At 37.0% G+C, this 25,836-nt stretch overlaps 1 protein-coding gene across 11 annotated transcripts in view; it reads left to right on the forward strand.

The window, feature by feature from the left end:
• The window catches only part of ZMYM4 (zinc finger MYM-type containing 4), a 163,838-nt gene that overhangs the window by 27,042 nt on the left and 110,960 nt on the right, over nt 1–25,836 (forward strand). For 2 of the 11 annotated variants that reach the window (XM_042996450.1, XM_042996451.1), the window contains exon 2: nt 6,032–6,093. The exons of the other annotated variants lie outside the window; for them this stretch is intronic. The gene's annotated coding sequence lies outside the window, so the exon portion shown is untranslated. The remainder of the gene's footprint in view (nt 1–6,031; nt 6,094–25,836) is intronic. 11 annotated transcript variants of the gene reach the window in all.

A 25,836-nucleotide genomic window follows, 5' to 3' on the forward strand; every position in this document is an offset into this window, starting at 1 on the left:
CCTGGGTGGCTCAGTCGGTTAAGAATCTGACTTCGGCTCAGGTCATAATCTCACGGTTCATGGGTTCAAGCCCTGCATCTAGCTCTGTGTTGACAGTTCAGAGCTGGGAGCCTATTTGTATTCTGTGTCTCCCTCTCTTTCTGTCCCTCCCCTGCTCATGATCTGTCAATCAAAAATAAATAAACATTAAAAAAAATTAAAATAAAATAAGGTTTGTGTGTTATGTATCTGCAGCCTCTTTTAATCAGTAAATCTCCCCATTTTAAAAACTGCTGTTTATTTTTAGAAGACACTAGCTGATTTGTTCTGCAGCATTTCCCACATTCTGGGCTTTGTTGATTATATCCTGGTGTCATTGGACATGTTACTCTGTTCTTCATGTTTCCTGTAACTGGTAGAAGTGTGTTTAGATTTAGGTTCAAAATTTTTTTTTCTTGTCTTAAATTTTTTTTTTTTTTTTAACTTAAGTAGTCTCTGCACCCAGTGTGGGGCTTGAACTCACAACCCCAAAATCAAGAGTTGCACACTTCACTGACTGAGCCAGCCACGCACTCTAATTTTTTCGTCTTTTTTGGAAAGAATTCTTTATTGGTATGACACCGCTAGTGGAACCATCGCATTCATCTTAGTTCAGGGGATGTCAGCGTAAACCATATATTTAAAAGTTCCCCTTCAGTTTTTACCTGAATGTTTTTAACATTCATTAACTAATTCTTTTTTTAAAAGATTTTATTCCATAAGTAATCTTTATACCCAGTGCAGGGCTTGAACCCACAACTATGAGGTCAAGAGTCACACACTCCACTGAGTGAGCCAACCGGGCGCCCAATAATTATTTCTTGATTCACCGTTTCATTAGGGGTTATAAAATGATGATTTCCTAAATCTTTTATTTCTCCAGTGTCTGTTAGCTATGATTATTTTATAGAGAAGAACTTTTCCTTATCAACTAACATTTGGTTTCTTTGTAACCGTAAAGTATCATTAATATAAGACAAAGACAAGACAAGATATATAAAAAAAGCCCCAAAACAAGAAGAAAAGATAAATACTGGATTCTTTTGTTGTTTTTAAGAATGAGTTGATGAAGTGATACAGCCTTCACAAATGACCAGTGAGAGTTATTTTTTGAAGTAAGGGGGAATAAAGGCAGTATCATGGTAAATTACTATAAATAGATTTATTTATAATTAATTGTAGTCTATTATGCCATCTTTGGTAGATAAAAGCCTCTTCAGATTAGCTCTTCTGTCATTTTGTCATGACTGCCGTAGTCTTTGATAATTTCCTTGCTTTCTGGTGCAAGATGAATCAGACTCATCTGTATAATCCCTACTCCAGACCTGAAATCAGCCATATCTTCCAGGAGGTCTGGTTCCTTTTAGTGGGAAATGGTATTAAGAGACTGTAACACTTGACCACTTAAAAAAAAAAATTTTTTTTTAATGTTTATTTTTGAGAGAGAGAGAGTACATGAGTGTTTACGTAAGCAAGGGAGCAGCAGAGAGAGAGGGAGACACAGGATCCGAAGCAGGCTCCAGGCTCTGAGCTGTCAGCTCCAGCTCAGAGCCCAGCCCTGGGGTTCAAACTTGTGAACCATGAGATCATGACCTGAGCCGAAGTCGGACGCTTAACCGACTGAGCCACCCAAGCCCCCTAACACTTGACCACTTTTTAAAGTTGTACCATCTTAAGTTTCTGTCCATGTAGGAAGTGTCCTAAGTATTTAGGTAGGGTCTTAAGTATTTTTCATGTTCCTAATTAGATTCATTTGAGGACCATTTAAAAAGGCTAAATGACAAAGATTCTCATATTGAATATGATATTTAGGTTATTTATAAGAAAAATCTAAAATGAAATAAAACTAATAAAAGTTAAAAATAAAAGTATGCCAATGTGTCAAAGTTGCAAATACAGCAAAAATTCGAATTTTAATATTAAAACAAAATTATTCATGGCAAAAGTAATTAACTATCAGTACTTTCTGACTTTGTAGAAGCTGTAATTCACACTGAAGATATAACTGCCATGAATCATTATGTATCAAAAACCTTTGTATTGGCATATATAAATCAAAAATTTTAATAGTTTAGAGGAACTGAAGTTCAACTGAACTTAGTACACTTTGAGAAAAACATGACCATCTTTACATTTTCATGCAAACATTTTCATGGAAAATTTATAAAATTTAATCATAATTGACACATAATTCACACAGCCCTACCACTTGGAAATTTTAGAACTTCTAAGCATTTCTTGGGTTAAACAAGTTGAAGCTAACTTCAGTTACAGACAGTTGAGAATATGACGAGTATGTCAGTTATACCTGAATAATAACAGCAAAAGAATGTAACAATGAGAGCAAACCATATCTTGGGATACAAGCAGAGCTATACCCCAAAGAGAATATTTTGCATTAAATGCTTTTAGTTAAAAAAAAAAAAGTGTGTATTAGTTGTATATGTTTGAACAATGAAATAAACCTGAGGAAAGCACAAGGGAAGAATTAATAAAGTCAAAAATATGTGACAAAAAAAATATGTGAGAAAAAATGAATTAAGTAGAAAATGTATAGACTGAAAAAGGATCAGAATCTTTGTGAAGTGACCAATAAACAAGTTACTGACAAGTCTAATTGAAGAAAAGAAAACAAATAGTGTTGAAGTAAAGTCTGTAACCATAAATAGTTTGGGGATAATATGTTGAACTTTTTTTTTTTAAGTTTATTTTTTGAGAGAGAGAGCATGTGGGACGGGCAGAGACAGAGAATCCCAAGCAGGCTCTGCACTGTTAGTGCAGAGTCCACTGTGGGGCTCAAACTCATGAACTGTGAGATCATGACCTGAGCTGAAATCAAGAGCCGGTTCCTTAACTGACTGAGCCACCCAGGTGCCCTAAACTTTTTAAGATATAATTAACATAATCCTTTAGATGAAATGAAAGATTTTCTGAAATAAGTTGCCAAAACTGATTCAAAAGATAGAACACCTGAAGAGGCCAGTAACCATTTAAGAAATGGCAGTTAATGTCAAAGAACAGTCATTCCCTGCCCCCCTCGCCCCCAGTTTCTAATCTTTCTTTGTACCATTGAGGAATAGTCCATTTCCATGTTTTTAATAATATATACCAGAATAGAAAAGGTCTCATACCAAGATGCTAATAAAGATCTTGATATAGGGGTGCATGGGTTGGTTCAGTTGGTTAAGCATCTGGCTCTTGATTTTGGCTCAGGTCATGGTCTAATGCTTTATGAGATTGAGCCCTGCGTTGGGCTCTGCACTGACAGCGTGGAGCCTGCTTGGGATTCTTACCTACCCCCCACTCCCTCTGCCCCTCCCCTGCTCGAGCACACATGAGCTCTCTCTCAAGATAAATAAACAAAAAAGAGACCTTTTTAGGGGCGCCTTGGCGCCTCAGTTGGTGCTGACAGCTCAGAGCCTGGAGCCTGCTTCAGATTCTGTCTCCCTCTCTGTCCTTCTGCTGCTCGTGCTCTGTCTCTCTCTCTCTCTCAAAAATAAACAAACATTAAAAAGGTTTTTTTTTTTTTAAAGATCTTTTTATATTTAGTATTCATTTCCTAGCAGTAAAGTCTCTTTTTTGTAAAACTAAAAATAGAGGGTTCTTTCCTTCACATAATAAAACATATGTGTTAGAATCCAGCAGTCATTCCTTGAGATTTAGGAAGGATGCCTGCTATACCATGGCTATGACTGTTCTGGAAGTTCTAGGGCAATATAGTTAGATGAGGGAAAAAAGGCATAAATCTTGGAAAGTTGGAGAACAAAATTACGATTATTTTCTGATGACACACTTATTTGCCTGGAATTCTCAAGAGTATCAGTAGAAAATATTTTAGGGCTAAGAAGTAAAAATTCAAAAGTGAAAGCAATCTGGAGGAAAAGAGAAAGTGTATTAGAGTTGTAAAAGGGAATTGTAAAATGTCTAGTTACAACATTAAAATATTTTTAAAAATCCCATGAAACTTAGTAACTTTGACTGTAAGTAGTTGGAAAATATTTTTAAAAAGTGATTCAAAAAGCAATAAAAAATTAAATTCCTTGGGATAAACCTAAAAAGTATGAGACTTAAAATGACAAGAGTTTACCTAAGGACATGGTAATAAAAAAATAATAATGGTCACAACACAAGTAATCTTTATGAACATTGTTTTAAACACTTAATTCATTTAATTCTCAAAGTGACCTTATAATACAGTGTTATGTTTGAGGGTAACAGAGAGGTAAAATGCCTTGTCAGGGTAATTTAGATGCTAGGTTAAGGAATGATGGGATTGGAACCCATTCAGGCTGTGTCACTGCAAACTCCAGAGAATCTGTAACCATTATGCTTTGATGGCTCTTGAAAAAAATAAGTGATATACCATATTCCTGGATGGGAAAATCCAATATAATCAAAATATATGTCTCATAAAATTAATATTATTATATCGGTGTCCCAACAGGATTTTGTTTTTCTTTTTCATGGTAAGGAGGGTAGAATTTGAGAAAACAGTGATGAACTTCACTAGGAATTATAAGTAGGTGAAAGATAGCCAAAACAGTTTTGAATTAGAAGAGTATTGGGGGAGTGGAGGAGTAGAGGAAGTGGGTACCTTGTTTTATAGGATTTTGAATATAATACTGCCATAGGTATGCTCGAATTATTACAAATAAAGAGATTCATTTCTGTGTATAAGAATATAGTTGTAAGTTATTCTTTAAACTGTGTTTGGATAGTTTTCTGGTCATTTGGGCAAAAGATAAAGTTAGCTCTTTTCCTCCAGATACCAAAACAAATTCTAGAGGGATTGAATATATGGATATAAGAAAATAAAGGTAAAGAAAATATAGGTAAATACAACATCTTGATACGGGGAATGCCTTTTTAAACATAAACCAAAAAAAAGATAATTCAAAGAATAATTGATTTGACTACATTGAAAAACTTGTCACATTTTTAAAAAGGAAAAAGTGTTCAAAATATCTGACAATCAGAAGTGACTGTTTTCAGAAGAATGGGGTACTCAGCAGATAAAAGCGGATAACCACTTTAGGAGTCATCTTAGAATTCCTCAGTGCTCTACATCCCTAATTTCCATCCAGTCACCATTCATGCTTCCATTCAACAAATGTTTGAGTGTCTGTTACACACAAGGAACCATTGTAGGAATGAGGATACAGTAGTGAATAAAATGGAGAAAATCTCTGCTCTTACGTAGTTTATATTCTGTTGATGGGAGAGAGAACTATTAGTCAATTAATGCAGAACATTTAAAATGGGACACTTCTATAGAGAATCATAAAGCAGAAAAGGTATACACTGTGCTGTTGTGGAAGTGGCATTGCAGTTTTAGATAGAGGCATTTAAGCAAAATCTGAAGGAAATGAGAAAGCCAGCCACGGGGGTATCTTAAGAGGAAGAACATTCCAGGTAGAGGGAACAAGAAAGCCAAAGTTTGTGACGCAGGAGAATGCTGTGTATATTTTATGAACAGCAAAGTGGTGGTAGCTGAAGGTAGGTGAGTAAGGTAGTGAGTAGTAGGAGATGAGATCAGGGAGGTAACTAAATCTTGGAGAGGTTTTAAAGACCAGGTAATTCTTTGTTGTAGGGGTTATAGTATACATTGCTGGATGGTTCACAGCATCCCTGGCCTATACCCACTAGATGTCAGTAGAACTCCCTAGTTGTAATAACCAAAAATGCCTCCAGATTTCACCAAATTTTCTAGATTTGGGAAGCAACATTGCCCTTGCTTAAAAACCACTGCTCTACTAAATGGCTGTAGTCCCTTTGAGGAAGGCTTTGGAGGAATATTTATGGTGTGTCCTTGCTGTAATGGTGCAGAGCTTTTCCTCCGGTGGACCCAGTCTCTCCTCAGTTACAAAAGGCTGTGGGTCTGTGAATTGACCAGGTCTGGAAACTGGGCAAATGCCCATGACTTCCACTATGATGATTCAAGTCGGTTTTTGGCCACCAGATTTAAGCATTTTTCTGTTATATAGATTAAACTGCCCATCTATTTCATTCCTAGGAACATCGTGATCAATTAGCCACTGCCAAAGATCCCTGCGGGCCAAAGCGTTCTGATTACCGGTATGTCCTCGCTGCCCTTATCTTTGGAGTTAAGTACTGCCACTTGGCCTCTGCTACTTTGGGATCCCATCATCCTCAGTGAGATCAGGGAGCTCATCTCAGTGGTGACGTTCCCTGAAGTCGTACCTGACTTATAAAAGAGAGCAGCCACACAGCCTTTTCAAGTATGTGGTGCTTCCCTCACTAATTATAGTGTCTTCTGGGCCTTTTCAGGGTATGTAGTTGGGTAGTAGGTTGCAGAGGATAAATCCACTTCAATATTCCTGTCTCCTTAAACCTTTGGATTTTCTCTTCCACATAATGCCAGTGGAACTCTAGTATTTCAGCCTCATTAAACCTCATTTAATATTCATTGGCAGTGTTAGAATAATTTTGATTTACATTTCCTTAATGATTACAGCTATATTGTTGAGTGTAAATTTCAGTCAACAAGTAGGCTATTAGAGCCATCTCCAACTGCACAAGTTATCATAGAATCTGTGGTAAACTCACTCATATTGATGAATTCTAATCTCCTTGGTCTAATACCCTTAGCATCGATTTTCACACATGTTCCTCAGGTTTTTTCCTTTATATATTAACAGAATTTTGGCATTTTTTTAGTGTTTAAGCTGTTTTCTCTTGAGTCATACATAGGTATATCTGTTCCTCTAGAACGTGCTGAGATTTGAACCTAGTTATGGGTGTAGTATCAACAGGGTTGGTTGTAGTTGGTCTTGAGGAAAATGAGCATCCTTCTCCAAGTCATTTGCAGAACGTAACAATATCACAGGATTTTCAGCAAAGGAAAGCTGCTCTCTTTATATACAGAAGAGTAAGTTAGTGCCACTGGAGGTGTGAAGTTGTTTTTTTCATTCTGATTCGACCACATGTCTAAGTTTCAGGGTTCCATGAGAAACTTAGACTATGAATTCACCTGTTATAATTCAGCTACTTGCAGAATCAAATTTTGCATTTGATTTTTTTAAATTTTTATTTATTTATTTATTTTTAAATTTTTTTTTTAACGTTTATTTATTTTTGAGACAGAGACAGAGCATGAACGGGGGAGGTCACAGAGAGAGGGAGACACAGAATCTGAAACAGGCTCTAGGCTCTGAGCTGTCAGCACAGAGCCTGACACGGGGCTTGAACTCACGGACCGTGAGATCATGACCTTAGCCGAAGTCGGACGCTTAACTGACCAAGCCACCCAGGCGCGCCTGATTTTTAGCAGTATGAATCTGAGGTTATAAGAATAAAGAGGTGTTGAGATTTTTTAAATGTATATTTTTGAGAGAGCATGCACATGCGTGTGAGCAGGGGAGGAGCAGAGAGAGAAGGAGACAGAGGATCCAAAGCAGGCTCAGTGTTGATAGTAGAGGGCCTGATGTGGGGCTCAAAGTCACTAATCTCGAGATCATGACCTGAGTCAAAGTCAGATGCTCAAACGACTGAGCCAATTAGGCGCCCCTGAGGTTTCTTTAATACTGTCATGACAGTACTGTTTTTCAGACTGTGATTTAATCTGACAGTTAACGGACTTGAACTTATTTTTTGTGTACCTGTTCAAGAGCATTTAGAGAATCCATCTCATATAGCAGACCTTGTAGTCATCTGTACTGCCTTAACAGTTCAGTACAATAGCCATTTGGGGTCCTAAGGCACTTGCTTCTGTTGGCACCTCATCACAGTCAACCACAGTTGATAGCTTGATTAACTGTGATGCCACTGCATACTGGGGGTTATTAGCATCCTATTTCCTGTTTGAGGCAGAGGGCACAACCAAGCCAATCTTCAAATCCCATCTTTGTAGGTATGTTTACTGTGACCATTGCAGTACCAACTCAGAAACCACACATTAATTTGAACAGGGAAGTTTAGTATAAAAAATTACTAACCAAAAAAAAAAAAAATTATTAACCAGTAACAGAGAATTAACCCTAGAGGGCAAAGAGAACTGTAAAGTATACACAATAGAATGAGCAACCACTACCTCTAGGGCTGGGGCATGGTAGCAAGGATGGATGGAACAAATCTGGAAGATGCCGAATTTTCCAGTTTGAAGGCTGAGACTTTCAGATCTTGTTGGAAAGGGTGTGTTACACTGGATGCTGGAGAAGTGTGAAGTGCTGCAAATTTTCATTATCAAGCAAGAAACCCCCTTTTGGGGGACTGAGAAAAGTTACTAGGAAGCCCCTTTCTCAATCTAAGAAGCCAGCTGGAACATGGCATAATTCTTTGGGAAGTGTTTGCCCCATAAGAGTGCTGCAGAAACTTGCTGCACAGCTGTCAGTGCAGGGTGCTGACAAAACTTGCTGGGAAACCACCCGTGGGGTTGTATAGGTGTCGCTGAGACTTGATGGGAAGTTGGAGCTTGGGGAGAGGGCTGTTGGGTGTTTTGCATGCCATTGTTCTCCACTGGAACCAGCAGGTTAGAGCACACTAATTGGAAGAGAACCTACTTCTGTCTGGAGTCTTCCTCGAGTGCCATCTGTTGAAAAGGTTAACATTTTGCCAGCTGGCAGAGAAGAAATGTTTACAGGTACCAGCCTCATTATTCTAAAGCAGGGCAGAGAGGAGTGGATTTGGAGTTGAGAGGCAATATATTTATAATTGGTAATGTCAGATATTTACATTTCTAGTACCCTTCATTTCTTTGGGTAGTCCCTGATTTCCATGTGGTGTCATTTTTTTTTTTCTTCAAATACCTTTAATAACTTCTTGTTAGGTCGATATGCTGATGATGAATTCTTCCAGCTTTTGTACATCTGGAAAATTCTTTATTTTGCCTTTTTAAAAAATAAAATAGTGGTAGAGTACACATAACGTAAAATTTACCATCTTACCTGTTTTTTTTTTTAAGTTTTATTTAAGTAAATAAATACCACCCAACGTGGGGCTTGAACTCATGACCCCGAGATCAAGAGTTGTATGCAACTGAGCTAGCCAGGTGCTCCATTTTACCCCTTTTTAAGTGTACATTATTTATCTGTTTCTGAGTGAGAGAGCACACCTGTGTGCACGTGAGCAGGGGAGGGGACCGAGGGGGAGAGAGAAAATTGTTGTTGTTGTTTTTTTTTTTTTTTGAGAGAGAAAATTTTAATCAGGCTGCACATTCAGTGCAGAATCCTACATGGGGCTGGATCTCACAACTGTGAACCAAAATCAAGAGTCAGACACTTAACCAACTGTGAGCTACTCACATGCCCCTGTTGATTCGTTTTCATATGTTGAACCATCCTCGCATTTTATTTTATTTTTGAGACAGAGAGAGACAGAGTATGAACGGGGGAAGGTGAGAGAGAGAGGGAGACACAGAATCTGAAACAGGCTCCAGGCTCTGAGCTGTCAGCACAGAGCCCAACGGGGGACTCGAACTCATGAACTGTGGGATCATGACCTGAGCCGAAGTCTGACGCTTACCGACTGAGCCACCAGGCGCCCCTATTTTATTTATTTTTTTAAATGTTTATTTATTTTGGGGAGATGGAGTGGGGGAGGCGCAGAGAGAGAGAGAGAGGGAGAGGGAGACACAGAATCTCAAGCAGTCTCTAGGCTCTGAGCTGTCAGCACAGAGCCCAACGGGGGACTCGAACTCATGAACTGTGGGATCATGACCTGAGCTGAAGTCTGACACTTACCGACTGAGCCACCAGGCGCCCCTATTTTATTTATTTTTTTAAATGTTTATTTATTTTGGGGAGATGGAGTGGGGGAGGGGCAGAGAGAGAGAGAGACAGACAGACAGACACAGAATCTCAAGCAGTCTCCAGGCTCTGAGCCTGTCAGCACAGAGCCTGATGCGGGACTTGAACCCACAAAGCGCGGTATCATGACCTGGGCCAAAGTCAGACACTCAACCGACTGAGCATCCTTACATTTTAGAAAGAAATTTTACTTGGTCATGGTGTATAATTTTTTTAATATGTTGCTGAATTTGATTTGCTAGTACTTTGTGGTGCCTTTGTCTGGCTTTGGTATCAGAGTACTCCTGCTCTCAGAGAATGTATTAGGAAGTTGTTCCCTAATTTTTTTTTTTTTTTTGGGAAAAGTTTGATAAGGATTGGTATTTTTCTTTAAATGTTTTTTGGAATTCACCAGTGAAGTCATCAAGTCCAGGACTTTTTTTTTTTTTTTTTTTTTTAATGTTTATTTTTTGAGAGACATAGAGAGACAGAGCACAAGTTGGGGAGGGGCATAGAGAGAAGGAGACATAGAATCTGAAGCAGGCTTCAGGCTCCGAGCTGTTAGCACAGAGCCTGATGTGGGGCTCGAACTCACAAACTGTGAGATCATGACCTGAGCCGAAGTCTGACACTTAACCGACTGAGCCACCCAGGTGCCCCGGACTTTTCTTTTTTAGGAGAGTTTTGTTTACTGATTCAATCTTCTTACTAGTTACAGGTCTATTCAGACTTTGTATTTCTTTATAAGTTAGTCTTGGTAGGTTTTGTATTTCTAGGAAATTGTTTTATCTAGATTATCCAATTTGTTGATGTAAAATTATTCATAGTACTCTGTTATAGTCCTTTTCATTTCTGTAAAACCAGTAATGTCTCCACTTTCACTTTTTATTTTAGTAATTTGAGTGTTTTTTCCTTTTTCTTAGTCCGTGTAGCTAAAGTTTTTTCAATTTTGCTGGTATTTTAAAGTATCAACTTTTGGTTCCATTAATTTTTCTTTGTTTTCTATTCTCTATTTTTAAAAATTCTCTAATTTTTAAAATTTCCTTCCTGCTTGCTTTGGGTTTAGTTTGTTCTTTTTCTAGTTCCACAAGGTGTAACATTACATTATTGTTTGTTTTTTTTTAATTTTTTTTTTAATGTTTATTCTTGAGAGAGACAGTGTGTGAGCAGGGAGGGGAGGGGCAGAGAGAGAGGGAGACACAGAATCCGAAGCAGGCTCCAGGCTCTGAGTTGCCAGCACAGAGCCTGATGCAGGGCTTGAACTGACGAACTGCAAGATCATGACCTGAGCGGAAGTCGGACGCTTAACTGACTGAGCCACCCAGGCGCCCCAACATTACGTTGTTGATAGGAGATCTTCCTTATTGTATAAGTGATTATAGCTATAAATTTCTCCTAGCACTGCTTTTGCTGCATCCCATTTTTTTTGTTTTTATGGGCATGTTCTTTTTAAAAAAATTTTTTTAAATGTTCATTTATTTTTGAGAGAGAGAGTGTGAGCGGGGAGGGGCAGAGAGAGAGAGGGAGACACAGGGTCTGAAGCTGTCTCTGTATTGACAGTAGAGAGCCTCAGGTGGGGCTTGAACTCACATGACCTGTTCATAGCCTGAGCCACCCAGGCACCCATGAATTGTTTTCTATGTTTTGTAGCTTTTTGTTCTTCATTTTGTGCATTATTTTTTTGTGTTTAGTTGATATTTTTTGTAGTGAAATGTTTAAACACCTTTCTCATTTCATACTGTGTATATTCTAGAGCTAATTTCTTTGTGGTTACCCTGGGGATTGCATTTAAACATCCTAAAGTTATAACATTCAAATTTGAATTTATACCACCTTAACTTCAGTAATGTAGAATAACCGCTTTTTAACAGCTCCAACCCCACCCCTTTGGTTATTGGTAACATCTTTATACATTGTGTACTCAAAAACATAAAGTAAGCAACATTCTTTAAATTGCATTTAGTCTCTTAAATCCTGTAGAAAACAGCATTTAGAATTATAAAACAGTGTTGGAATAATACTAGCTTTTATAATTGCCACCTTTATTGAGATCCTTATTTCTTCAGTATGGCTTTGAATTGCTGTTTACTGTCCTTTCATTTCACACTCCTGTACACCCTTGAGCATTCTTGTTTATCTGAGAGGGTCTTAATTTCTCCCTAACTTTTGAAGGACAGTTTTGCCAGATACAGGAACCTTGCTTGATTGTTTCTTTTTAGGACTTTGAGTACATTAGCTCACTGGCTTCTGGCTTCCAACATTTGTGATGAGAAATCTGCTCATATACTTATTGAAGATCCATGGTATGTGAATCACTTCTCACTACTTTCAAGATTCTTTGTGGCTGTCCAAAGTGTCTCTGAATTTCTTCAAATTCTTATATGGGGTTTATTGAACTTCTTGGATGTTTATATTCATATCTTTCATTAAGTTTGGGGAAGTTTCCAGTTTATTGTTTTTTCAAATATACTCCCTCCCCCTTTCTCTTCTCCTTCTGGGACTTCCATGTTAGTCTGCTTATTGGTGTCCCTTGGGTATCTTACTCTGTTCATTTTGCTTCTGTCATTTTTCTTTTTGTCCTACAGACTTGGTAATTTTTATCGTCCTATCTTCAAGCTTGCTCATTATTTCTTCTGCCTGCCCCTTTCTGCCTTTGAATCTCTATACTGAATTTTTCATTTCAGTTCTTGTACTTTTCATCTGTAGAATTTCTTTTTGGTTTTCTATCTGTTGATATTTCTATTTTGTTTCTATATTGTTTTCTTGACTTTATCCATATCTTCCTTTGCTTTCTTGACATTTATTTATTATGTTTTTTAGAGAGAGAGCATGTAGGCCCAAGTGGAATAAGAGCAAAGGGATAGGAAGAGGGAGAGAGAGAATCTCAAGCAGGCTCTACACCCAGTGCTCTACACCCAATGCAGGGCTCAGTCTCATGACCGTGAGATCATGACCTGAACTAAAATCAAGATTTGGACACATAACCAACTGAGCCGCTCAGGCACTCCTTTAAGACGGTTATTTTAGGGACGCCTGGGTGGCTCAGTCGGCTAAGGGTCCAGCTCTTGATTTTGGCTCAGATCATGATCTCACAGTGAATTCAAGCCCCTGCGTCTGGCTCTGCGCCGACAGTGTGGAGCCTGCTTGGGATTCTCTCTCTCCCTCTATCTCTGCCCCTCCTCTGCTGGTGCTCTAAATCTCTCTCAAAATGAATAAGTAAACATTAAAACAAATTCTTTTAATGTCTCGTTTAGTATGTCTACCATCAGGTCTTTTTCAGGGAATAGTTCCTGTTTTTTCCTTTGTGTAGGCTATGTTTTCCTGTTTTCTGTGATTTTTTTCTTGCTGAAAATTGGACATTTCAATATAATAATATGGTAATTCTGAAAATCAGATTCTTCCTTCCCCACAATATTTTGGTTTTTTGACTGTTGTAGCCTATCTTTGTGATTAGGATCAACCTGAGGTGTCAGTTTAAGTTCTCAGGTCTTTTCTCAGTTACTGCTTTTCCCTGGATATGTATGGTGAGTTTCTGATTTCTGATTTCTTCTGTATGGGAAGTTGCTTTTGAATGTCCTAGTCTTTAATGTCTGGCTCCCAAAGGGGAAAATTGAGAAAAATGAAGGGGAACGGAAGAGTACAAGCAAAAAGGGAGGGAATTGTAGCAGTGGGAGTTGGTGCAACAAAAATGGCCTTAAAAAAAAATGGCCTTGTGCCTCTTTGTCTTCATTTCTGTGATCAGAAGCAGCAATGAGGAATTAGGGCACAGATCTCCAATACATGGAGGACACAGTCATTTTTGCCCACCCTAAGCTCTCACAAACTGCTTATAGACGATATGTACAACTAACTGCCATGTAGTTGGAGGTGGAGGATGTGTAGCTGCTCCCCTGCTAAAAGCTTAACCAACTGATGAAAAATTTCCCTTCCAAACCTACTCCCTGGAAATTGCAAGCTTTCAGTGGACACTTGAGTTCCAAAAACCAGTTATATCAGACAGATTATGCTTGTGTCATTATTCTCTAGGTGGAGGGACAGAATCCTGGGGCTTCCTTACTCTTCCATCTTCTCAGAATCTCAGTAAAGTTGACCTTTGAACAATGTGGGTTTGAACTTCATGGGTCCACTTATACTCAGAATTTATCTGATAAATAGAGTATAATTCTGTAAATGTAATTTCCCTTCATTGTATTTTCTTAATAATGTTTTCTTTTATCTACATTACTTTATTGTAAGAATACAGTGTATAGTGCATATATACAATATGTGTTAATGGTATGATAATGTTATTGACAAGGCTTCTAGTACAGTAGGCTATTTGTAGTTAAGTTTTTGGGGAGTCAAAAATTATATGTGGGTTTTGACTGTTGGGACAGTCAATACCCCAACCCTCATGTTGTTCAAGGATCAGCCGTATCTGTTAGTAAATTTTGAGAGAGATTGGGTGTGAGAGAGAGTCAAGGAAGGGGATTGCAGCTGCCTGCTATTATGATTATGTAATCCAAGTGATTACACTTGGAGATCTCAGAATACTTTGCAAAGTTCTCATTTATCATTTCCAAATAGTAGTATTAGGAAACTGTATTGAAGTGGCATATTTTTAGCTTAATTAAATATATTGAAGTTATTTTTGAATATCTTATTTTTATTCTAAAGGCAGCATTTAGACATTATAGATGATTTGAAAGATTTTAAAAAGTATAAAGGAAAGATAAAAATCTCTTGTAATACCACTACTTAGTGTATTTATTTATAATTATGTGTACATTTATCTTGCATGCATATATGTATTTAAAAATTTGTTTTTACTATTTATTTTTTTTTAACGTTTTTTTTTTTTAACTTTTATTTTATTTTTGAGACAGGGAGAGACAGAGCATGAACAGGGGAGGGTCAGAGAGAGGGAGACACAGAATCTGAAACAGGCTCCAGGCTCTGAGCTGTCAGCACAGAGCCTGACGCGGGGCTTGAACTCACGGACCATGAGATCATGACCTGAGCCGAAGTCGGCTGCTTAACCGACTGAGCCACCCAGGCGCCCCTTTGCTATTTATTTTTAAGAGAGAGAGAGTACGAGCCCGTGTGCAAGTTGGGGAGGGGCAGAGAGAGAGAGGGAGACAGAGAGAGTGCGAGCGCGCATATGCAAGTTGGGGAGGGGCAGAGAGAGGGAGACAGAGAATCTGAAGCAGGCTCCAGGCTCCAAGTTGTCAGCACAGAGCCCAATGTTGGGTTCAAACTCACAAACTGTGAAATCCTGACTGAATTTGAAGTGGGACGCTTAACCAACTGAGTCACCTGGGCACCCCTATACGTATTTTATTTTAGAAATGAACATACGCTAGCTAACATTCCTTTTTTTATAATTTGGTACATAGTTGTACAATATTAAGCACAATTATAGATTCCTGTAAGCACCATCACCAACAGGATTAATAACAATTCTGTCACCCCAGGAAACTCCTACATGCTATCCTTTTTGTCATATTCTTCATTTCCTCTTAACCACTGGCCACCACAGTTTTATTTTCTGTCACTGTAGTTTTGTCTTTTTCAGAATGTCATAAATGGATTAATAAAGTATTTAACATTTTGAGACTAGCTTCTTAGAATCAGTGTTTTATCATTTCATGGAAATTTGGATCCCACCATATAGGTTATTTTACCCTTTACCTTTATGTTGGTATTGTCATCATATATACATAACAAATTCGTCTCATAATGTTATAATTTTTACATTTAGCTGTCAAACGTATGTAAAAGAACTCAAGTGTAGAAGAATGGACTGTATTTAATAAATCGTTACATTTATTCAGATTGTTACCAATTTTGTTCTTTCTTCCTTTCTAATATTCTAAATTTTCTTTTGTTATTTCACTTTTGTATAAAAAACTCTTCTTAACAGTTCTTTTAGAGGAGGTTTGCAGACAGTGAATGCTTCATCAGAGAATATCTTTATTTCTAAAGAGTATTTTCATTGTATGTAGCTTTGTGGGTTGACATTTCTTTCAGCCCTTTTTAAAGTGTTTTCTTTTCTTTTGATAGCCAAGATTCCTGATGAGAAATTTGCAGTGATAAGTAATATGTCATTTTTCTCTGGCTGTTTTAAAGATTTCTTTTCTTTGTTTTTAGTTTTCAGCAGTTTCATTGTGAGTGTCTTGGTGTGGATATCTTTAGATTTATCCTATTTGGGATTTGCAGATAGCTTGAATTTGCAGATATATATTATTTTCCAAACTTGGAAAGTTTTCAGCTATTGTTTCTTTAGGTACTCTCTCTGCACTATAGTTTTTCTCTCCTTTTGGGACTCTGATGACATGAACACTATTCCTTTTGATATTGTCATATGGGTTTCTGAGGCTCTGTTCTTTTTTTTTTTTTTTTAATCTTTTTTTTTTCTCTCCTGTTCTGATTAGGTAGTTTCTTTTTCTTTTTTTTTTAAGTTTATTTATTTTGAGAGAGCACACATGTGTGAGAGAAAGCACAAGTGGGGGAGGGGCAGAGAGAAGGAGAGACAGAATCCTAAACAGCTCATGTATGGCTCAAACTCATGAACTACAATATCATGACGTGAGCTGAAGTCGGATGCTCAACTGACGAACCATCCAGGCGCCCTGCCAATTTACATTTCTACTGACAGTGTACAAGGGTTCCCTTTTCTCTGTGTCCTTGCCAGCACTTGTTATTTTCTGTATTTTTGATAATAACCAATCTGACAGATGTGAGGTGATAGCACTTTTTAGTTTCGATTTGCACTTCCCTGGTGATTAGTGTTGTTTACTATGTTTTCATGTGCCTGTTGGCCATCTGCTTGTCTTCTTTTGAAAAATGTCTGTTTAAGTCTTCTATTATTTAAATTGGTTTTTTTAAATATTGGGTGTATAGTGTAATATGAATATAAGACATATATATTTTAGAGATTAACCCTTTTTCAGATGTATAATTTGCAAATATCTACTCCCATTTAGTAGATTGCCTTTTTGTTTCGTTGATGGTTTGCTTTGCTCTGCAAAAGCTTTTTAGTTTGATGTATATCCATTTGTTTATTTTATGTGTTTGTTGCCCCTGCCTGAGGATACTGATCCAGAAAAATACCACAAAGACTGATGTCAAGGGCTTACTGTCTATTTTTCTTCCAATAGTTTCATGGTTTCAAGTCTTACATTCAAGTCTTTAATGCATTTTTGAATTTATTTTTCTGTATGGTGTAAGATAGTGGTCCATTTTAATTATTTTGCATGCAGTTGTCCACTTTTCCCAACACCATTTATTGGTAAGTGTGAGTCTTAATAATACATTTCTTTTTTAAAAATTTTCTTAAAGCTTTTGTTATTTATTTATTTTAAATTTTAACTTTAATTTTTTTTAAGTAAGCTCTGTACCCAACATGGGACTTGAACTCATGACCCTAATATCATGAGTTGCATGCTTTACCGACTGAGCCAGCAGGACACCCCTAATAATACAGGTTTTTCTTAAATGTTTTACTTATTTTTGAGAGAGAGAGCAGGTGGGGTGCTGTAGAGAGGGAGAGGACAGAGGATCTCAGCACTGAGAGCACAGAGCCCAACGTGGGGCTCAAACTCATAAACCGTGACATCATGACCTGAGCCAAAGTCAGATGCTCAGCTGACTGAGCCACCAAGGTGCCCCCCTAATAATACATTTCTAATGGCTGAGTTGTTCAGTGTATTTCTGAACTTGAAATTAATTCAGTTGCTTCATTTTATGGAATTATAAATTTGTAAAATCCAACTTACCTCAACTGCTTCTACTTAGAACTTTGGTTTTTATTGTATATAACATTAAAAACATTTTTTTTAACGGTTTTATTCATTTTTGAAAGAGTGCTAGTGGGGAAGGGGCAGAGAGAGAGGGAGACACAGAATCTGAAGCAGGCTCCAGGCTCTGAGCTGTCAGCAAAGAGCTGGATGTGAGTCTCGAACCCACAAACTGTGAGATCATGACCTAAGCTGAAGTTGGATGCTTAACTGACTGAGCCACTCAGGCGCCCCAATTCTGTATAGCATTTAAGAAACACTACTAATAAAGCATGCTGGTAGCACATGAAATATGAGTCAGAAATGCTAAGTATGTCTACACTAGATTGAGAGTCTTATTTTTATGGAGAAGTCAAGTCTATTTAATTTTTAGTTTATGTCAAAGCAATTTTATTGGGAATAATTATTTTGTTTGATTTACATTTTTCAATGAATAACAATGTGAAAAGAAGATAGATTTGATTCCATTTTAGTTTTTATTATTTTAAAATGTTTATTTATTTTGAGAGAGAGAGCATACAAGAAGGGGAGAGGGGCAGAAGGAGAGAGAGAGAGAATCCCGAGCATACTCTGTGCTGTTAGCACAGAGCCTGCCACAGGGCTCGATCTCACAAGCCGCGAGATCATGACCTGAGCCAAAATCAAGTGTCAGATCTTAACTGACTAAGCCACCTAGGTGCCCCGATATGATTCTATTTTATAGGAAGGAGTTGTTATTGTATTAAAAAAATTATTTAGTTAGGAAATGCACTTATAGAGAGAGAATGAAATCTACTTTTATTGTGTTCTTAAGATGTTTTCAATCTCCATTATACTAATTTGAGTTCTTCTTTGTGCCTTACTTGAAGTGAATTGCTAGCATTAAGTTTCAAAGTTTGGAGAGAACTTTTAGGATTTTATAGACCCATTTAATTAATTACATGGTTTGAAGAATTTGAGACCCAAAGGAGTTACATTTCTTGTTTGAAGTCTGTTATGAATTCTTAGCATATCAGTGACTAGAATGGAACATACCGATGTTTACAGCCTTTCTTGAGACCTATCATGTATTTGACATCAGTTTTTCCCACATGTAGCTACTTAAATTTTTTTCTTTGTTTAGTCATCACTTTGCTTGGATTTCTGTTGCCATGGTTTTGTTAAATAATACCAATCTGCTAACAGCACATTTCAGATGTCAGTTCGCATGGTATGTGAACTCTCAATCTGTGCTAGCTCTTGAGTTACAAATCAGTATGTAATTAACAGACGTCCATCATGATCAGTGACCAGTCACATTACTTCTCTCAGTCTGTTGGAGATTGGTCACTGTGTGTCTGTTAATTCAATTCTTGCACAGACAGCATAGTATGCAGTTGTGTTACTTCCTTGTCTTCCAGTGGTAAATCTGTGTGACATTTTGCAAAGGACATAATCATAATTGCCATTTTACAAAGATGACAAATGCCTTTGTCATTTTACAAAGACATAATCTGCATAATCAAAGAACAGAATTGACTAACAAAGATGGAGGTGCAGCAAAGAAATGAAAAGTGGTAGCACTAAATCTGAATAATTGGATGTCGTGAAGATTTGAAAATAGTGTCAGGCAAGTGAAGATAGGATAAGAGCTAGGCCTGCATGAAGGTACAGTATGAATTTGGAAAAAGGGACACCTGGGTGTCTCAGTTGGTTAAGCATCCAAACTTTTGAATTTGGCTCAGGTCATGATCTCGCAGTTTGTGAGATCGATCCCTGTGTTGGGCTCTGTGCTGACAGTGAGGAGCCTGCTTGGATTCTTTCTCCCTCTCTCTCTCTGCGCCTCTCCTGCTCATATGTGCACTGTCTATGAATGAATAAATAAATAAATAAATAAATAAATAAATAAATAAATAAATAAATAAGCAGGAAGAATAGAAAAACAAGGTAAAATTGCTTTAACGTTAATTTTATTTAGTAAAAAAATTTTTTTAAGTTTATTTATTTTGAGAGAGAGCATGGGGGAGGAGCAGAGAGAGATGGAGAGACAGAATCCCAAGTAGGCTCTGTGCTGTCAATGCAGAGCCCAACATGGGGTTTGAACCCACAAACCTGTGAGATCATGACTAAGCCAAAATCAAGAGTCTGACGCTCAACCAGCTTGAGCCACCCAGGTGCCCCTAACATCATCAATTTTACATTGTAACAGGAACAGAACTCAAATCAGTTTGGGTAGCATTCATAAGTGTTGAAGTTAATTGCTACATAAAAACAAATTAAGTACAAAGAGAATGAAGAACTTTTTATTGCTAGTGAAGGTTGGTTTCTCTTCACAATCAGCTGCTAGGATTAAGCTGCTAGAGCAGGTAGGGATAATGCTATGAACGTTGTGCCCAGATTCCAAAGATTAATTGAGCAAGTAATTATGATAATCAACGATTTAATGTGAGATAGGTCTGTTTTTTAATGCAATCCCATCAATAACTTAATGTGATGAAAGACATAGGATTGTGAAGCGGTCATAAAGGGAACAGTATACGTATAAAGCCCTAGGAAGTTAGTAAAGGTGAATTTATCAACAAATGAGGAAGGTTGTTGTGACAGAAAGGATCAAGATATCTCAAAGGAAGTGACTCCAGCAAAATTTTGCATTAAAGAAATTCTTGGAAATATTTGATAAGATGGATAGGGCAAAGGGTATAAAAATGTTGGAACCTGAACCAAACTTTGAAAGGATTGAGACAGTTTGCCAAGGCATAGAAGATATGCTTATTCTGTGTCATAAGTTATATGAGGAAAATGAGAAGGCAAGAACTGTTTACTCTTGGTAAGTATTTTTCGAAAGAAACAGAACATTCTGATTCTCAAGGTTTCTTATGTTTTATGTTCGTATGTTCTTACTATTCCAAAATAGTAAATACTAGTCACACAGTATTTTTCATTTTCTTGTGCTATAATTGACAGTAAATGGGTCTTAAATGTTTTTAAATATTACGTAAAAATTTAAAGTTTACAGAACAATTGTGATTTTTTTCCCTTTGATTAATAAGATTGCTCAGCTATCAAGGTCTTTTTCATGGTTCTGTGCTACAGTTCAAAGTGAGTACTGCCTGTATAAATAATATGTTTTTTCCATAACAAGTTTGTTATATTTTCTCACTTGATAAAATGATTATAAAGATTGTCAGTATGAATAAATTTGAAAGTTAAAGTACGAGATGTTCATTGGAATAGCAATAGGGAGAGACAGACATTACCATTTCAGGTTGAAGGGAGAGGATTGGACATTTAATTTGGAGAGGTCTGGGGCCAGCATAAAAAAAAATATTTGAAACTTCTGTTTAATCTTTAAGATTCTTGTAATTTTTAAAGTATACCCTTAGGATGTATACGTTTTTATTGTAATAAAGATAATTCTGTTATTCAGCAAACATTTATTGAGCTTCTGTTATATAGTAGGAGGTCGGCTTACAGCAGTATGGAACAGACAAAAAAATCTCTCTAAACTATGATATACTTTAACCTGCTCCCTGCTTTGAGAAATGTGGAATCTCTAATTCTTTAGAATCTGGATTTCATTTAGGTTGAAAGAAACTAGATTGTTTTTAATTTTTGTATAATTCTAAAGGATTTTGTATAAAAGCAGTGTTTACTTTTACTGAATTGTTTGAGATAGTCTCCAAAATGGGGTAAAAACTCCAGGTTTGTATAACCCCTGTTATTTGTCAGTAGGTCTACGGAAAGAATGGGACATTTCATGGTATAGCTTCAGAAAGGTGTATGGTTACTTCATTCCTTATAGCATCCCCAACTTTAGAGTAAATTTTTTATAGTTGCTATCATAGATACATCTACTATGGTAGTGCTAGGAAAGAAAGTTGTGAATTCTTCTTGTTTAGAAAGTTGGGTGTATGTGCATTGTGTGAGATTATGACATCATTAAAGATTTGTAACTTTAGCTCAGTCATGAAAGCTGAATAGGTGTTTACTATTGAAATATGACTGGAAAAGCTGAAGCACTGTGTATAATGGTTCAGAGGCATGAAAGTACCTGAAAGGTTGGGTGAGCTACTGGTCATTTAGTTATGGTCATCTAGTAATACTGGTAATACAGTAATACATCTAGTAATTACTGGTCATCTAGTAATAACTAGAGCATTTGCTTTGGGGATAAAGATGCAGTGAGAACATGCAGGTAGGAAAAGGTGAAGCAGTAGAGGAAGGTAGGGCCAGATTTTGCAGAGTCAGAAGTTTGGACATCTTTCTAGGGAGCCTTTTTCAGAGCTTTTTGTATGTATATGTATGTATATATACCTGAGATAGAGAGTCAGACATTTAACTGACCGAGCCACCATGGCACCCCGGTGGAGAAGTTCTTAAGAAACAGGAACCCGGGCACAGGTAGGTCAGTCAATTGAGTGTCTGACTTCAGCTCAGGTCATGATATCATGGTTTGTGAGTTTGAGCCCCACATTGGGGTGGCTGCTGTCATCGCAGAGCCCACTTTGGATCCTTTGTCCCTCCCTCTCTCTGCCCGTACCCCGCTTGCACTCTCTCAAGAATAAGGAAACCTTTGGGGGCACCTGGTTGGCTCAGTCCAACTTTGGCTCAGGTGATGATCTCGTGGTTTGTGAGCTTGAGCCCCATGTCAGGCTCTGTGCAGACAGCCTGGTGCCTGCTTCAGATTCTGTGTCTCCCTCTCTCTGCTCCTCCCCCCTCTTGCACTCTGTCTCTTTCTCAAATATAAATAAACATTTTAAAAATAAATAAACCTTAAAAAAAAAAAAAAAGAAACAGGGACTCACCCTATTGGTATTTGTATATATTGGTGGAATGCTTTAGTGGGCAATTGAGTAACATCTATCAAAAATTTACCGTATTCACCTATGCCCTTTAATCTCATTCCACTTTTAGGAACTGATTATACATACACACACACACACACACACACACACACACACACACACACAAGCCAGTTTATATCTATAAAGATGACAGCTATAATACTGCATTTGAAAAAGAGGCTCAAAGCAACCTAAATGTCCATTACTATAATACAACAAAAGATTATGTAGTGACTAAAAAGTGAATTAAGTCTCTGCTTAATGAGAAATTTCCTAGATATATTTAGGTTTAAAAAAAATTAGAGGGGAATTTCTATTTGTCCTTTTGTTTGTATTTTTGCTGATCTGAGAGAAAATGAGATTTTATTTTAGTTTTGACTTCAGGTGAGATTGAATGTTTTGTGCTTCTTTCTGGTCTTCAGTCATTTTTTATTAGGATGCTGCTCTTTAATAGAGTCTAAGACTGCTTTATAAGTAGGATATTAACATTGTAATATTATTAATACATACTTCCCCCCAGATTGTCTTTAAGTTTTTCCAGTTTTTTTTTTTTTTTAACATTTATTCATTTTTGAGAGAGAGAGCAAGCGAGCGCACCAGCGGGGGAGGGGCACAGAGAGAAAGGGAGACAGGAGATCTGAAGCAGGTTCCAGGCTCTGAGCTGTCAGCATGGAGCTGGATACTGGGCTCGAACTGCCGAACCGAGAGATCATGACCTGAGTCGAAGTCAGACTCTTAACCCACTGAGCCACCCGGGCATCTCTCCAATTTCTGTTTTTAGTGTCATCAAGGTCACATAAGGATTTGTTTCTTTTTCTGGTTAAAAGATTTTGTGTCTTCTATTGTTTTCATTTTTTCCAATTTGTCTGTAATCTATCTGGAATTTATTTTGCCAATTTGTCTATAATCTATCTGGAATTTATTTTGGTGTAAAGTATGAGGTAGTGATCCAAGATTTCTCCTCCAAAGTGGTTACTGGTCATAGTCTAATTCTTAAGTATACTTGGGACTTTGTGTTTTCTATTGTTTCATTAAGCTATTAATTGCCATGCCAGTACCCCATATTTTAGTTATTGTACCTTTGATATATGGTAGGGCACATTTTTCTTCTTGTTACTAATATAATTCAACATTTTGTTTGATATTCTTTTTACCTTTATTTTTCCAGATGTACTTGATGATTGTTTTGTTTAGTTCTATTCACCCCACTCTTTTTTGTGAGGAAATTGTATTCTTCATAGTATTGATTTTTTTTTTTCCTTTGGTAAAAATGGTATATCACCTGTTTATTCTCCAGAAAATTTTGTAAGTTTTTAAATAATGATTTTATACATTTCTTAAAGTTTATTCTTATGATATTTTATATGTCATTATTGTAAATTGGACCCTTTTTTTTCCATTATATTTTAACTAATTGTTGTTGTTTCTCAGGAATGCTACTGATTTCTTGAATGTTCAGTCTTGTAAAGAGTTACTCTATTGACCTGTATTCTGATTCCTAAAACGTTTTCTGCTATCTTGTACTTTTCTTTTTTTTTTTAATTTTTTTTTTAACGTTTATTTTTGAGACAGAGCATGAATGGGGGAGGGTCAGAGAGAGAGGGAGACACAGAATCGGAAGCAGGCTCCAGGCTCTGAGCTGTCAGCACAGAGCCCGACGTAGGGCTCAAACTCACGGACCGTGAGATCATGACCTGAGCCGAAGTCGGACGCTTAACCGACCAAGCCACCCAGGCGCCCCTATCTTGTACTTTTCAAGTAGTCAAGCAAATTACTTGTAAATAACTTTGTTTGCTTTTTACTATTTTACACTTTACATTTTTTTTTTCTGATTGCATTGACTAGTACTTCTAGAGCAAAGTATGATATTGGTAATATTACCACTTTAATGGTAATTAAGTAGTAAATATTGATCTTGCCTGCCAAGTTCAATTGACTATTAAGGACACCTGAATTTTGAATTGAGAACAATTCTGATAACATGTTTATATTTTATGGAAAGATTGCTGTGATTGATTAGCGGTAGAAGGAGATGTTTAGAAGGAAGAGAGTATTAGGAATGGAGTATTTACTGTCTTTAACATTTCTTTATTAAATTTAGCTGATAATTTGAGAGAAATATTCTTTAGCACGTTAAATAATTACATTCTGTTTTATGTATTTGTTAAACTATGAAGTGGAAAAGTCCTCATACAATAGGTGTGAAAACTACGGATGGTCAAATGGCAAGATTAAAGAAAAAACGTAAAAACTGTTATTTTGGAGTGTATTACTTAATTAAAAAATGATCTTGTATTAAAGTGCATAGAAATATACAAACTTCTAATGCTAGCAGCAGTTAGGCTCATTTCCCACAGTTGTGCTGTAATATGTTAGTGTTATCCTTCAAAAGGGTTCTGTGGTCAAAGTACATTTGGAAAATGGTGGGCGAAACAAAGCAGTACAGGTTTCTTTAGTTAGAAATTAAGGGGCATGGGTGGCTCAGTCAGTTAAGCATCTGACTCTTGATGCTTAACTCAGGTCATGATTTCACGGTTTGTGAGATGGAGCCCCGCATCGTGCTCCATGCTACAGCGCTGAGCCTGCTTGGGATTCTCTCCCTCTTTCTCTGCTCCTCCCTTGCTTGCATGTGCCCTCTCTCTCTCAAAAAATAAATAAATAAACTTAAAAAAAAAAAGAAATTAGTAAATTAACAAGTATTGTTACACTGAAAAGAGATTTGTATTTGCTATATTTATTTGGTCACAGAAGTCTTTATCTTAGTTCATCTTTCAGGTTTTGCATAACAGATATTGAGAAATGGAAAATTATGGCATTCAGTTAATAAAAAAGAGCTAATACATTACAATAAGTCCATACAATATGGTAGGGTCTGTTGGTATCCCAGGATGAAAAAAGATTTATCTAGAAGGTAATACTGACATATACATAAGTTAACTGTGCCACAAGCGACTGTAAATGAAATTAAATCTAAGTGCTAGGGAGGCGTCATGAATTCTAAATGGGTTGTCAGAAAAGTACTCCCTGAAGAGCTACACTTTGAAGAAGCAGTGGCATTTCATCAGGTAGATGTCTATTCCCAGTAGGGAGAAAACTATAGGAGAATGGTATGATTAGAACTTTGGGTGGGAGTGAGAAATGACTTTTATTCTGTAGCCACAGGAATTGTTTCCTGCCATCTCCTTCAGTGGTTTCTCTTAGGATAAAGTTAGTATCTAAACATGACTAATACTTAGGGGTGACAAAACTGAGAAGCTGAGACAGTTTTGAGAGCAAAGGGGAGCACATTAACAATTACATGGATATGATAGGTGTAAATAGAGGTGCTTTCAGCTAACTGGAATATGTGGTCACCCTGTGTATTAAGAATGTCCTGCAGTGTTTGGCTGATGATTTGTCATTAGCTTTATTATTATTATTTTTAAATTTTATTTATTTATTTTATTTAAGCATATAGTGCAACAGTGATTTCAGCAGTGGATGCCTTAATGTCCC

The sequence above is a fragment of the Panthera tigris genome, chromosome C1 (genome assembly GCF_018350195.1).
Source record: "Panthera tigris isolate Pti1 chromosome C1, P.tigris_Pti1_mat1.1, whole genome shotgun sequence".
Classification (NCBI taxonomy): domain Eukaryota; kingdom Metazoa; phylum Chordata; class Mammalia; order Carnivora; family Felidae; genus Panthera; species Panthera tigris.